Below are 12,846 nucleotides of genomic sequence, written 5' to 3' on the forward strand. Positions count from 1 at the left end.
AAGGATCCTCATTTCAACTGGGATCAGATTTTCAAGAGAGTAGGATGGGAAGATGACTGCTTAGTGCCTGCTGTGCATAGGTATGACAAAGTCCCCCATAATGGCAGACATTCCTACCAGAGTGATGAAGGATACTGATGGGAAAATCAAGTTAGAAGTAGGGGAAAGTGGGAATCCACATCTTGGAGAACACAAGTACATATCTGTTTGTAGAAAAGGGAGGAAGACCAACTTCTGAGGCAGGGGGAAAAGTACTAACAATACTTTTAAGGACCTGAAGCATGGAGTCTGCCTGGTACTATGCTTCTAATAAACCGCATTGGTTCACTTCTGTACACACCCTGTGGAGCCGATCAGTATGCCATCAAACACTGGCACATTGAACCCTGGATCTTCAAGGTACCCAACATGCTCCAAAGGTATTCAGTGTGAAAACTCAACTAGGTGAACTAGGTTTTTGAGGCCCTACCTCAAAAACACCTGTAACCTGGGGATTTAAGACTGAAACTATATGATGTGTGAAGAAGCAGAGAGCAGTTATACCAAGAGTATTGAACTTTCAATAGGTAGATTAACATTTACTTACTACTTCAATGTCATACTTGCTCTATTAAGATATATATTATTTGAGCATGCCTGTGTCTGACAATGTCAATGAATATTATTTGAAGCTTTATCTGTCCACCAACTCACATTGTGCAAATTGCATACAGTAATATAAGGCTTTGTGCTGTATAAGTCAATAATCCATGTACTGTGATTTATAGTTAACCTAACCTTGTTCAATCTCCCTTTCTCACTAGTGTTTTACAATTAATACCAAGGGCTAATCAATGACACTATAAATGGAAGGTCTTTATGCTCAAGTGAAAAGATAAGATTCTCTACCATAAAATAACAAGACTGTTTCTAACGTGAACCAGAGGCAGATTTTTTTTAAAAAACTAAAATAAAAACAAGATTCAGGAATGGATTTGGGGCTTACCTTTAATCCTAGCTCAAGTCTAGAAATAATTCATTCTCACAACATAGCCCTGCTCAATACCCTCAGGAGGGAAACACAGAAGAGAGAGGTGCTATAGCAAAGTGTGGTGAAGAAATGAGATGGTGCCCAGCTATCAGAAAGAACGTCTGAGGTCTTAAAGGTTTATTTGCAAACAGACAGTCTTCCAAGTTTGCATTAACTAAGTCCATATGGAAAAAGCACAAAGACATACATGATCCAGGGATTGCAAAATATGTCATCCAAATCTGAAGGAGGAAATGGTATCAGAGCTTAAATTGTAACATTATGGCATGCACACGTCGATGGATGACAGTGGAAGCTTGAAATATATTTGCAGGATCTATGCAAGAAATAAGCCTCTGGTGATTTCTCTCTAACCATATTTGAAAGATAGAAATAACCTGGTTATCAGAGAGAGAGTATAGGAGAGATGACTAACTGTAGATGAAAATGACAAATCTGTTCTGGGAAGATGGTGCCAAGGTAACTGCAGTGGGAGCTCAGCGGATGATTTCCGGTTTGGAAGATAAGAAGGTAGGACCCTCATGGTGCCCCAGGGATCTATCTGTACCTTCCCCATTGCATTGAACCACACCACACCCCCTTTTGCATACCCCTCTAAGCTGAGCTGCAGCAGCATGTGGTCTAGTCCCCAGGCTCTATCTGTCTGCATCGTCTTCCCAGACCCATGAAAAGCCCATGGCAGGAACCCTGGTGCTTTGCTGCCACTTCAAAGCCCATGTCCCTACCCACTGCTTCCACTTCATGGCATCACTCCGCCCCCATCAGCCATCCTTGCTACTAGAGGTTCACACCCCAGGGCCATGTGAGCCCCTTCTCCTGGCATCCTAATGCCATGCAGCTTCCTCACACTACCATCATGTGCCGCATACACTCTGAGACACTTGTCTTGCACTTTCCATGCAAACAGCCTGCCTAGTGCCACTCCCGCTGCCTGAGACCACCCTGTCCACTTTGCCTGACAGGGCCACCCTAACTTCCCGCCAAATAGTGAATCCTGGCCACCTAGGGATAGAGCAAACCCCCAGTGAGAGAGAGGAGCAGCAAGATCCCACAGCAAAGCTATCTCAGGTAGTCCTTAGACTCATCCCTACTAGCCCCTGAGAAAGAATTTACAGAGCTCCTGGACTCCCAGAAGAATGGTGCCAAGCTCCACCAAAACACCTCACAGACAACTCACATCAACAGCCACTACAAGAAAGCAAGAGAAACAAAATGCAATGCCAGAGGAGGACCTGAACCTAGCGACATGCATAAAGGAGGCAGACTTTGAACTGCAATAGGAAGAAGTCTTCCATATGCTGCTAGATACAGAAAAAGGGTGAAAAAAAAATAGAGAGGCTAGAGTCCATCTACTGAAAGGTAATACAAGAGTTAAGGGAAAATGAAGCAGAAGCAGAGAAAACAGTAAAAGATCTTACTGCTAGACTTGAAAAGCTATAGAATCGTATCAGAGACCTCAAAGATAGCAAGCAGAATTCAACAAACTTGAAAGACTATCAAATAAGAAAATTGAAGAAGCTGAAGAAACCTGAAAACAATCAGTGATGCATTAAAGAGGAACAACATTAGAATAATTGGGTTTCCAGAACAAAACATAATGAAAAAGTCAACAGCCAAGATAGCGAGAGAATTACTGGGGTGGTGGAGGGGGGTGGGAACTTCCCCAAATTAATGAAGGAGAATCAGACAATTATCCAGGAAGCAGAGAGGACACCAACTAAATTGAGCCTCCTATTGCTTCTCGGCTTTTGGCTAAGGTCAAGTGTAGACAGAACCTCAAGAATAACACAAGGAATATAGTAGTCAAACTATCCAACTTTGAGAAAAAGGGAAATTCATGGGAGCAGCTAGAGAAAAAAGGCAGTCACATATAAGAGTAATCAGATAAGAATATGCTCAGACTTGTCAGCAGAAACCCTGAATAAGAGAAGAGCATGGAATGTCATCTTCTAAAAGCTGAAGGAAAATAACACTAACCCAAGAATCCTATATCCTGCCAAATTTTCCATCGAAATAGACGGAGAGGTAAGGGTTTTCCTGGATCAAGAACATTTTATACAATACATTAAAAAAAACTCTATAAAAATTACTTTCCAACTCCCTTTGTTCAAAAGACCAACATCCACAAGCACAAACATGAGACCACCACATGCTATAATACTATCCAGAAGTCAGAGCAATGAAAGCAATGCCACAATGTCTTTGACCCAATGGTGAACTGAATAAAAAGAGGAATTCTACCACACATACAAAACACACTGCCAAGGAAGAAGGGAGAAAATGGTCTACCATAAACGGTAATCCCCCATTAAAAGAAAAGATGGGCAGACGGAATTAGCAAACAAAATCCACCAATCTGTTGTCTGCCAGAAATACATCTCAAGCTCACAGACAAACACAGATTCAGGGGAAAGGTTGGCGGAAGGTATACCAGGATAATGGCAATCTGAAAAAAAAGCAGGAGTTTCAATTCTGATCTCGGACAAAATCAATTTCAAGGTACAAGAGATAAACATGGGCATTATACAATGCTTAAGGGATCAGTAAACCAAAAGCCAGTGAGCATAATAAACATACACGCGTCCAATGGGAGACCCATGAAATTTGTCAATCAAATTCTCCAAAAGATGAAAATCAAAATCACAAGATCAGCAATCATAGTAAAAGACTTGAATACACCACTCTTCGAGAAGGATAGATCAGCCGGGAAGAAGTTCAACAAGGAGGCTACAGAACTAAACTCTAGAATTAGTCAACTCGGCCTGATAGGCATATGCAGTGCTTAGCACTCCTCCCAAATGCAAAAATATATATATTATTTCCAAGCTCACATGTCACATATTCGAAAATAGACCACATTCTGGGACACAAGTCAAGTTTGAACAAATTCAAACATATAGAGAGGTAACTCAAACTCTTCTCTGACCACTACACCATAAATCTGGAGAGTAACAAAGAAAGTTTTAAAAAAAGGCCAAATACTTGGAAAATTAATAACTTACTTCTCCAAAAAGAGTGGATATTCAACTAAATGAGAGACAAAATCAGTAAATTTCAACAAACCAATGAGAATGCAAAATCCCCAAATCTATGGCAATAAACAAAGGCAGCTTTCAGAGGATGCTTGATAGTGATAAATGGCATAGGAAGAAAGGAGACTTATGATGGATATCCTCTCACAAAACCTTCATCAGTTGGAACAGTCAACAGAATAGTCCTTCTAATAGCAAAAGAAAATTATAAAAATCAGGGCAGAGATAAATGAGTGGGAAAACAAAAAATGATGGAGAAAATTAACTCAGTAAAAAAGTTGGTTCTTTGAGTAAAAGGAAATAGTGGAAAGAGGAGGCAAAGGGCATTTATAGAGGTCTAAATAAAGGCATGTACATATGTAAATATATTTATATATGAGGATGGGGAAATAAATCTATGTGCATATATTTATAGATTTAGTGTTAAGGTAGCAGATGGACATTGAGACCCCACTCAAGCACTCCCTCAATGCAAGAATTTGTTCTATTAAACTGGCATTCCATGATGCTCACCTTCCCAACACAATTGCTGAAGACAAAGAAGGTGCATAAGCAAAGGTGGTGAAGAAAGCTGATGGTGCCCGGCTATCAAAAGAGACAGTGTCTGGGGTCTTGGAGGCTTGAAGGTAAACAAGCGGACATCTAGCTCGGAAGCAACAAAACCCATGTGGAAGAAGCACACCAGCCTGCGTGACCATGAGGTGCCAAAGGGATCAGTTACCAGGCATCAAAGAACAAAAAAATCATATCATTGTGAATGAGGGGGAGTGCAGAGTGGTGACCCAAGGCCCATTGTAGGCAACTGGACATTCCCTTAAGGAAAGGTCGTGAGGAAGAGATGAGCCAGCCAGGGAGCAGTGTACCAATGATGAAACATACAACTTTCCTCTAGTTCCTAAATGCTTCCTACCCCACCCCACCCCCACTATTATGATCCCAATTCCACCTTACAAATCTGGCTAGACTAGAGGATGTACAATGGTACAAATAGGAAATGGAAACCCAGGGAATGCAGGACAGATGACACCAATGCTGCACAAGCTCTTCGAGATCATAGAAAAGAACAGTAAACTTCCAAACACATGTTGTGAAGGTAGTATAACACTGACACCAAAATTGAGAAAGTATCTGACAAGAATAGAGAACTACAGGCCAATATCTCTAATGAATATAGATGCAAAAATCCTTAACAAAATCTTGGCCAATAGAATATAACAGTATATAATAAGAATATATATAATACTATTATAAATAATATACAATAGTATATAATAAGAATAATCCATCATGACTGTGGTAGTTATACCATCTGTTGCCAATTTGAGGATTAAAAGTGAAGGGGTGCAGTATAGCCTGTCAATTACAGCCAATGAGGCCTTTGTGTGAGCATGGCCTTCTCCTGAGAATACTGGGAACTCCTGATTTCCTCCTTGAAGGCGGGAGACTCTCTCTGTCTCTCTCTCTCTCTTTCTCTGCTCACTCCCTGTGAGACATTCCTGTGGAGAAGACACATGGAGAGAGGCTGATGGAGGGAGCCAGACCTCTGGAGCTGGAGAAGCCACTTGGAGATCCCTGCCAGTGCTGAGATGCTTACAACACCACTGGATCCACAAGACTTCCCACTCACTGTCCTGTGATATTCTTGCATTCATCGTCATTGCATGTATTTCGTGAGTCTGAAGAGGTCTTTACAGATTGGTATTGGACGTATGGGCTAATATCAAACTTAAGGAATTTATTCAGACTGGGCTGGGGATGTTCTCTCAATATTCAATTGCTCTTGCATATAAAGTTATTTCTTATACAAATATTGGTGTCTACGAATTTGTTTCTCTAGTCAACCCAGACTAACACAATGACCAAGTCAGATTCATACCAGGAATGCAGGGTTGACCCAGCATTTAAAGGTATAGGTGGTGGGGAGTGGAATACTTGACTGCTCCAGGGTTGACTGCAGGAAAAGCAATAGGGTCTTGTAGAAGGCATGCCCCTCAAATAGGAATGGTGAGAACTTAAAGGGTATAGTACTGTTGAGTAAGTGGGTCCTGGGAAATGAATCCCCAAAATAAAAGGGGAATAGACTGATGCTTTTATCAGGGCCTGCTCACTATTTAACAGAGGGATACTCATCTAGGTTCAGAACAATAGTTAGACACGGAATTGTTAGCATGGGCTCTTTTTTCTTTTCTTTTCTTTCTCTTTTGGTATCTGTCTATATAAGATAGGCAGGGTAAGCATTCCCAAGGAGAAGGCAACAGGACCAAAGGTTTGTGGTTTATGGGGCTGTCATAGGAGAGGAGAAGGCAGGGGAGGGGAGCTCTAAGACAATGGTGACAGGGACAGGAGAATAGCAGGGGTCTAAAAGTGATGGTGAAGAGGGGTTATTACTAGTAGTGTTTTATCAATTGACATGTATCAGAGAAGAATACTGAGAGGTGAACAATGGGTAAGTATGATAGTAGGGCAGGAGGAAAGAAAAAAGAAATAGAGGGAAGAACAAGAAAGTAAATATCATATATAGGTATAAATATAGATTGTAAATATATAAATAAAGCTAGGTACATTTGTCTATCCATATATATGTAAATACAAGGAAACAGATGGATCTGGACCTCTACTTTAATCTTATCTCAGAACAAACTAGAATGGTTTATTTTCATAATGTGGCAATGTATAATACTCACATTCCTGACATGATTGCTGAAGACAAATGAGTGCTAAGCAAAAGTGGTGAAGAAAGCTGGGGGTGCCTGGTTATTAAAAGATATAGTGTCTGAGGTCTTAAAGGTCTGAAGTAAAAAAAGCGGCCATCTAGCAGGGAACCAACGGAGCCCACCTGATAGAAGCACATCATCCTGTATGATTGAGTTTGTTAGTTCATTGTGCCAACCTGGCCGATAAACACATGTGGGATTAATTGAAGGGCGGAGAGATAAATGGCTCAGCAAGCCTCTCCTTCCTTGTTTCTTGCTGTTTGATCATCAGAGTAGTGTGCAGCTGCCTTGCTTGTTCTGTGCCTCAATTTTCAAGCTACACTACCTGTGGGACACCTAACCCATGGACTGTGTCACTATAATGTGAGCTTCCTTCAAGACCTGCTTTGCCACACCATTGGAATTTACATCTCTTGATCTGGGGACTGTCGGACCCTGTCATCTGGCTGACTGTTGGTTACCTGCCTTGCTGTTTGCTGCCTGTGCCAGGATAGCCTGAATTGCTCTACAGAGGACTCCCTGGCGGCCCTCAAGACTTGAAGGACTGCCAGTGTCTCACACTGTCTCTCGGGAGTAAGTTGCATTGAGCCATTTGCACTGCTTTATAATTTAATTAATTGTTTATTTCTTATGTTGCATATCTATGTATCTGTATAAATATATATATAATTATTAGCATTCTGGTTTTGTTTCTCTAAAGAATCCTGTCTAAAACAGTGATCATGAGGTATCAATTAGAATAGGTATAAGAAGTTCAAACACAAGCAACCAAATTGATGTGAAGGAGCATAGACAAAGTGGAGACCCAAAATCCACTTGCAAGATAATTGAACAGTCCTTCACAGTTGATATATCCAGTGTGAATTATAGTTGAAACGCATAATCATCCTCTCGTTCTTTATTATTTCCTCCCTTTATTATTGTGGTCTTAGTGTTACCTCGTTAATCCAGTTAGACTGCATATGCTCATGTGTATAATTAAGATCATTCAATGCATGAAATCCAAGATAGATTTGGGTCTGTAATGGGAATTGTAATGGGAGTAATGATTCCCTGAGGATGTAGAAAGAGGGTATAGAAAGAGAGGGGGAGGGGGAGGGGACCTGATAGCAAGCATGACTATATAACCCCACTGGATATAGAAAGAGGGTATAGAAAGAGAGGGGGAGGGGGAGGGGACCTGATAGCAAGCATGACTATATAACCCCACTGGATATAGAAAGAGGGTATAGAAAGAGAGGGGGAGGGGAGGGGACCTGATAGCAAGCATGACTATATAACCCACTGGAGGGTAACAAACAATAGAACGACAGAGAAATGGATACTTTTGGATGGTGTAAGATGCGGGGGATGGGAGCGGGTGGGAGGCAGATGGCAATAACAATATTAACAATATTTAATATAATAACAGGGTTCTTGATGGGGTGGGGGAGTGGAAGTCAGGGATTAAGGGGAGCTGATACCAAAGAGTGCAAAAAGAAAGACAATGTTTTGAAAATGAGGGTAGCAACAATTGTGCAATCATGCTTGATCTAATTGAATTGTGGATTGTTATCATATCTGTAAGAGCTATAAATCTAACTTGAACGGTGAGAACCTTCACGTGATCTCTCTTTTGATATGCCTTGTCCTTTATCTAGTTTTTAATATTTTCTATGTTTTCTTTCATTTGGGGGTTTGTCTCTGTTGTATTTTCTCATTGTTATTAGCCTTCTTGACTCTGTTATATATGTTTCTAGGTTTTTCAGCATATGAAACCCAGGATAGGTGAGTCTATAGAGACCATAATTATAGTAAGGGTTTCTGAGGGATATGGCAGGGCAAGTTGGGGGGAGGGGTAAAAGGGAGCTGATATCAAAGAGTTGAAGAATGAAGAAAGTGTTTTGAAATTGATTGTGGTAGGAATTGCTCCACACTGTTAGATATGAATGAACTATGTAATGGTATACTGTCTGAATTGGTTCCTAATAAAAGTTTTGAGGGAAAGAAAGTGTATATAAACCTAGATAGTAGATACACCAAAAAAATAACTTCACATGTTCAGATTTTTATTTAATAAAGCTCCCTATTACTTTACAACAAGAGCTTTTAGTTACTTTGTATACTGGCAGTGGGTTTCTCAGTTTCTAATGTTTGAAGGAAGTGCCGTACTGTTTTCCACAGTGATTGCCCTATTTCAAAATTCCACTATCAATGACAGAATTCTGCTCCCGCCATCCTCACCAGCATTTGGTGGGTTCTGTTTTTGTTGTTTGTTTTTGTTTCTTAAATCATTGCTAGCATAGCCAGCATGCAATGTCACCTTTGCTTTGATTTGTATCTCTCTAAAGGCTAAAGATTATTAGTATCTCTTCATATATTTGTTGGCTAAAGTCTTTGGTAAGTTTCTGTTCATATTTTTAGTGAGTTTGTTGTGTGCCTATTGAAGTTGCCTGTATATTTTAAGAGGAACTCTGGAGGCATCGTGGTTATACATTGGGTTGTGAACTGCAAGGGAAGGTCTGCAGTTTGAAACTACGAGCCACTCTGCTAGAGGAAGACTAGGCTTCCTACTACCGTGCTCAGTTATAGTCTCAGGAATCACGTGGGCAGCTCTACTCTGTTTGATAGGCTCACTCGGTCGGCATCAACTCCATGGCAGTGAGTTTGGGGGCTGGGGTTGGGGGTTATACATAAATATTTTAGAGATTAATCCATTGTCAAACATGTTATTAGCAAGATGTTTTTCCTATCTCTATGTTCTCTTTTTATCATTTGGAAGATGCCTGTGTTTTTAAGAGGTCTTGGTCCTCTAATCGATCTTCTGCTGTTTGCACATTTTTAGTTATGTGTGATAGATCTTTTTAACCAAATTTTGCCCCTATTTTTCTTCCATTTAAAAAATAATTTTAGATTTTTCATTCATCTTGAGTTAATTTTTATGTGTGGTGTGAGAACTGGACCGTGGTTCATTATTCTGGGATTGAAGAGCCTCTTTTTCCACTGCCATTTATTAAAGACATTTCTCTTGGCAAGGACGTGATTCTTACCATGGTCTACTACTGTAGGCAAACTGGTACCACAACTCCTTTACAACAAAACAAGGCACTTCAAAATGATTTGATTTCCTTTTTTACATTCACACATTCTTCATAATGATAACAGAGTAAAAATTCATTTGGAGAAACCAATGGTGTAAGAAAAAAGCATCGGGGAAGTGGGCTAGGCACTCAGATGATAAAATGTGTTCTCCTGTTGTTGCTAGGTACCATCAAGTTGGTTCTGACCCATAGTGGCCCGATCCACAACAGAATAAAACACTGCTTGATCCTGCACCAGCCTCACAATTGCTCCTAGGCCTGGGCCCATTGATAAAGCCACTGTGTCAATTCATCTCACTGAGTCTTCCTCTTCATAGCTCGCCCTCCACTTTACCAAACATGATGTCCTTCTTGAAGCACTTGTCTCTCCTGGCAACATGTCCAAAGGATGGGGGACAAAGTCTTGTCATCCTTTTCTCTAAGGAGCACTCTAGCCTTACTATTTCCAATACAGATCTGTTTGTATTTTCTGCAGTTCATGGTACTTTCAATATTCTTCTTCAGCATCACAATTCAAGTTCATCACAAATCAAATTTGAATCTTTGTCTGTGTTCTTTATTTAATGTTCAGCTTTCACATGCATATGAGACAATGGGGAATCCTGTGCCTTCGACCAGGTACACCTTCATCTTCAAAATAGAATCCCTGCTTTTGCAATACTCTAAAGAGGTCTTGTGCAGCAGATTTACCTAATGTAATACATATTTTTTCTCGACTATTGCTTCTTTGAGCATTGATTGTGGGTACAAGAAAGACAAAATCTTTGACAATTTCCATATTTTCTGCATTGATCATGATGTTACTTATTGGTCCATTTGTGAGGATTTTGGTTTTCTTCACATTGAGTTTTAATGCCAACTGAAGGCTGCAACCCTTCCTCAGCAAGTGTTCTAATTCCTTCTTACTTTCAAGAATTCTGATGGCACATTCTTCTCTATATAAATCCAGCTTCTGTGGTGATTTGCTTGGCATATAGACTGAACAAGTATGGTAAGAGGAAACAACCCTGACACATACCTTTCTTGATTTTAAACTGTGCCATATTCCTTTGTTCTGTTTGTACACCTGCCTCTTGATTCATGTCCAAATTTCTCGTGAGAGCAATGAAGTGTTCTAGAATCCACACTCTTCTCAAGGTCATTCACAGTTATGATGGTCCACACAATTGAATGTCTTTGCATGGTAAATACAACACAAGTCCACATCTTTCTGGCATTCTCTCTTTTGAACAAAGATGCACCTGACATCAGTAATGATGTAAAATAGTTTTAAGATCTCATAATTTAAAAGGGGACTGGGAAAAACATCTTAACCTCAAAGAAATTCTATCAACTTTGCCTCTAGTTAAATATAGCAAAAGCAGCATTTCCAGTTTCCTTTCTTTGCACTTCCCATCCTTTGTTTGTGAACATGAAAGCATTTAGAATATTTTCTCAAGTTTACCCTATAGTTTATAAAATTCAGGATATTATTTTTATAAACATGTAGTGACAAACAATATATATTGAAGTATAAGAAGTATCCGGAGAAAGAAGTATCCGGGACTAAAATTAAAAGGCCCTTTTCCTCACAAATACACAAATAAACATTAGCTATACAGTTATTATTCCTGTGTATTTTCTCATGTATGTAATATTTTCAAAGCATATGACACAATTCTTGTATTCAAACAATTTATTTTCTTTTAAGAATTGAAAAAGAGACCCATGGCCCTGTGGGGAACAGCACTGGAGACACAGTGTGGGAATTGCGCCCAACCTGATCCCACCACACCGAGCCAAAGCACTGGGGGAGTGCAGCGGAACAGCAAAGGAATGGAGTGGCAAGGTCCCCAGAGAATGCTGAAAATGGACTTTGGGGCCAGGGCGTGGTGCCCCAACAGACGGGCCTGGGAAATGCTCCTAAAGGTCAACAAATGATCCTTGTACTAACTACAAGCTTTTCTTTCTTGTTGTGTTTTGTTTTGTTCTTTGGCAATGGTTTGTTGTTGTTGTATAGTGTTGCTTGGTTTTGCTCTGTCTTGTGTTTGTGCATGTTATTATCTCGGCAGGTCTGTCTAAATAAGATAGGCTGGATGAACTATCTAGAGGAAAAACAATGGGACCGACAGTTCCGGGGGGACATGGGATAGGGGGAGGTGGCAGGTAAGGATTTGGTGCTAACAAACCCAGGGACCAGGGAATAATAAGTGATCCAAATTGGTGTTGAGGTGGGTGTGGCAGGCCTGGTAGGGAATGATCAAGGGTAATGTAATGAAGAGGTATAGCTGAAACCTAGGTGGGGACAGAGCATGATAGTGGGACAGGAAGAAAGTCAAGGGAAACAGAGGAAAGAGCTGGCAGGCAAAGGGCATTTATAGAGGTCTAGACAAAGACATGTACATATGCAAATATAGATGAGGGTGGGGAAATAGATCTATGTGCCTATATTAATAGGTTTAGTATTAAGGTGGTGGAAGGACATTGAGCCTCTACCCAAGTACTCCCTCAATGCATGAATACTTTCTTCTATTAAATTGGCATTCTATGATGCTCACCCTCCTGACACAACCGCTGAAGCCAAAGAGGGTGAACAAGCAAATGTGGTGAAGAAAGCTGATGGTGCCCAGCTGTCAAAAGAGATAATGTCTGGATTCTTAAAGGCTTGAAGGTGAACAAGCGGCCATCTAGCTCAGAAGCAACAAAGCCACATGGAAGAAGCACACCAGTCTGTGCGATCACGAGGTGTCGAAGGGATCAGGGATAAGGCATCATCAGAAAAAAAAAATCTTACCATAGTGAATGAAGGGGGAAGTGCAGAGTGGAGACCCAAAGCCCATGTGTTGGCCACTGGAGATCCCACTGAAGAGTGATCTAGGGGAGGAGATGAGTCAGTCAGTGTGCCATGAAGAATACAGCTTTCCTCCCATTCCTAAATGCCCCCTCCCCACCCTCCAACTATCATGATCTGAATTCTACCTTGCAAGTCTGGATAGAGCAGAGGATGTACA

Source organism: Tenrec ecaudatus, chromosome 3 (assembly GCF_050624435.1).
Source record: "Tenrec ecaudatus isolate mTenEca1 chromosome 3, mTenEca1.hap1, whole genome shotgun sequence".
Taxonomy (NCBI): Eukaryota; Metazoa; Chordata; class Mammalia; order Afrosoricida; family Tenrecidae; genus Tenrec; species Tenrec ecaudatus.